Raw genomic sequence first — 3,131 nt, 5'->3', positions numbered from 1 at the left:
ACTACACTGTGTGCGTGCATTTAATCTCTGCTATTAATAATGCTTCTTTTTCACTGTCCAGAAGCTCTTTTAAAGAAACAATGTCCTTTTTTGTAGCACTGAAAATTATGCCTTTTTTTACACTTCTTGAGTGGTTGAAGATTGGATGTCCTTTATCTTTTCTCTCTTTGGCTTTCCACTGAAAGGAATTATTCACTTGTGTATTTGCACCAGATGTAAACAAAATTGACAAGGGACCGTTAAGACAACCCCAGGGTCCCTGTTGCAATAGTGTTTGCCTCTTTATCTAGCAATCACATACTGGTTGGAGCAGCTTGCTCCTTAGAGGATTTATGAGTGTCAGGCCCAGATATGATCCTTATTTATTTAAGATGCAAACAGGATTTATCATGGCAGTTGACTTTTTGATCAGGGACCAACAGATGTGCACAATGATTGGTTACAGGTAAAACTGCTCAATATTAGATTAGCAGATGCTCCGCTAACCCACCATCTGTTCTCTTTCTTTGTCCATGCCACGTTGCCCTCGAGTGGGTGTCTGTAACCAATTTAAAAACTTCAGTGCATGTAGAAATCAAAATATTCCCAGCTTCATGTAGATCAGCAATATTTACACTTAATGAGAGGCAGTGGGGAAAATACCAACAGGATGACCAGTCCTTAAAAATACCATTTATTCTGATAACTGTAGGAAAGCAGCACTCTTAATGACGAGCCTCGTGAGTTCAGGAATAATTGCAAACTGATGAGTCCTTATTTAATCTCTCCTCTGTGTTCTCTGCTTTGAATCTCTGCAATTAGAATGTGGCTTTTTCATTTATATGAAGTTACATTAGACTCTCACTCAGCTTTTACTTGTGCTCTAGACTTATTTGCATAGACTTCTAAAGAGCCATCTGGGCAGAGCAGTACAAACACCCTGCGAGCTTTGGATGGGCATAGCAGAGAGAGACAACGTTCTGCCAGTACTTTAAGGGTCTACTCCATGAATTTCTCCCCCTGGCATAAGAAAGACTCCACGTACTAAGAGTACATTTGCTGCAAAAGGGAAGGATGGTTTAAACCCACTTAATATTTTTCCATTTAAACAAAAATGTGTTCTCATTTCCACAGCCAAGGAGGGAGGCAAGCTCTCTTGGTCTCATAGATTTTAAGGCCAGAAGGGCCTATCATGATCATATAATCTGAGCTCCTGCACTTTGCAGGCCACAGAACCTCGCCCATCCATTCCTGCAATAGACCTGGCCGAGTTACTGAAGTCCTCCAATCTTGATGTAAAAACTTCAAGTTACAGAGAATCCACCATTTATTCTAGTTCAAATCAGCAAGCGATCCATGCCCCACACTGCAGAGGAAGATGAAAACCCCACAGGGTATCTGCCAATCTGACCTGGGGGAAAATTCCCTGCAGACCCCAAATAAGGTGATCAGTAAGACCTACCAGCCAGACATCTGGGAAAGAATTCTCTGTAGTAATTGAGTCTTTCCCCACCTAGTGTTGCATCCCCGATGGCTGGAGATGTTTGCTAGTAGCAGTCGTGGATGGGCCATGTACCACCCCCTCCATAAACGTTTTGAGCTCAATCTTAAAACAAGCTAATGTTTTGCCCCTCCCTTTGGAAGGCTGTTCGAGAACTTCATTCTTCTGATGGTTAGAAATGTTCGGTCTAATTGGCAAACAACTCTCACTTTTTGCTGCTAAACCTAGTGGATGAAATCCTGGCCCCATTGAAATCAATGGGAATTTGACTTGACTTCCATGGGGCCAGGATTTAATCCAGTGAGTGTATTTCTAGTGTAGCCTTCTGTTCAATGTGTACAATTAGAAACGGGAGGAACGGTAGAGGACCTCGTAGGGATGACTGGGAATATTCCCCTCCCAGAAATACTTTGAGAATTCCTGATGCCTTGTGAAATTTGATCATTTCTAAGGCATAACATTCACTTCAAAAGAATGTGTATGAACGCTGAGGATAAATAATCTAGCAGTATCCAAAATGGGGATGAACTTGAACAAAGGAAGAGGCCTTCATTTGGTGGAGAATTTAAATAAGGGGCACCTGATAGCTCCACCACATCACTGCTGTCCTGGTTAATATTTAACCACAAGAGTTAGTAGGTTGGCCTTAGAAAACAGTTGGTACATATACTGGAGGCAGGAGCCTGAGAACAACCTCTGGTTGTGAAGAACAAGTCTATGGCTGATACGACTTTTTCAGATACTGAAGCAATTTAGATGCCGGTTTTTCCTGCACATCTTGCTCTTTCAAGACTTCTCAGTGAGAATATTGATAAATTGGGTTAATGCCAGAGGGGAAAAACAGTTGGTGTTGGTCCTGCTTTGAGTAGGGGGTTGGACTAGATGACCTCTTGAGGTCTCTTCCAACCCCAATCTTCTATGATTCAATGAAAGGAGCAGTGAAAGCAACGTAGAAAGAGGAGCCATCAGTTAAACAATGTTTATGTTGAATGTGCTTCTGGTGCCAAAAGAAAGCAGTTGCCAACCGTTTGCTAAGCAAACTGCAGAATAGACATTTATTACTGGCTTTGTCTATCCTCTTGGAACAGACAAGAAAATGGTGCAGGTCAAAGACCAAAGGTGGAGAAGGGTTTGGCATAGACAGGTTTGTTCTGAGCACTGGAATGGGAGTCAGGAGGATTCCAGTCCCAGCTCTGCTCCTGATGCCACCTGTGTGTGGTGGGCAGGTTACTCTCTTCTCAAGGCCTGGTTCCCCCTCAGACAGGGCTGATGCTGTTTACCTCACAGGGGAGCTGTGAAGATTAATTAGCTAATCTACGTAAAGTGCTTGGAAGAGGGAAAGTGGTGTATTATTCTGATGATGAGGCTTTCAAGTCATTGAAATCGAGCCACCCACATGACCCTTCCCTCAAATGGATCAAAAAAGCAAGTTACAAAGGAGGCACCTGAGACCAGATCTTGAGACGGACTCCCACCACTCAAATGTGTGGGCCAGCAGGGAGGGGATAGGCCATCAGCTGAATATTTATCCCTTGGGACCAATGTCCGTAATAAGTGATGTGTGCCCTGCTGTGATCTAATTAGGCTTAATTGAATTGAAGAAGAAAAAAAAAAGGAAGAGGGCAGAGAGCAGGCAACAACTGGCATTGAC

This window comes from Terrapene carolina, unplaced genomic scaffold, assembly GCF_002925995.2.
Source record: "Terrapene carolina triunguis isolate 2854851 unplaced genomic scaffold, T_m_triunguis-2.0 Scaffold131, whole genome shotgun sequence".
NCBI lineage: Eukaryota > Metazoa > Chordata > Testudines > Emydidae > Terrapene > Terrapene triunguis.
Note: the sequence above shows the minus strand (reverse complement) of the source record.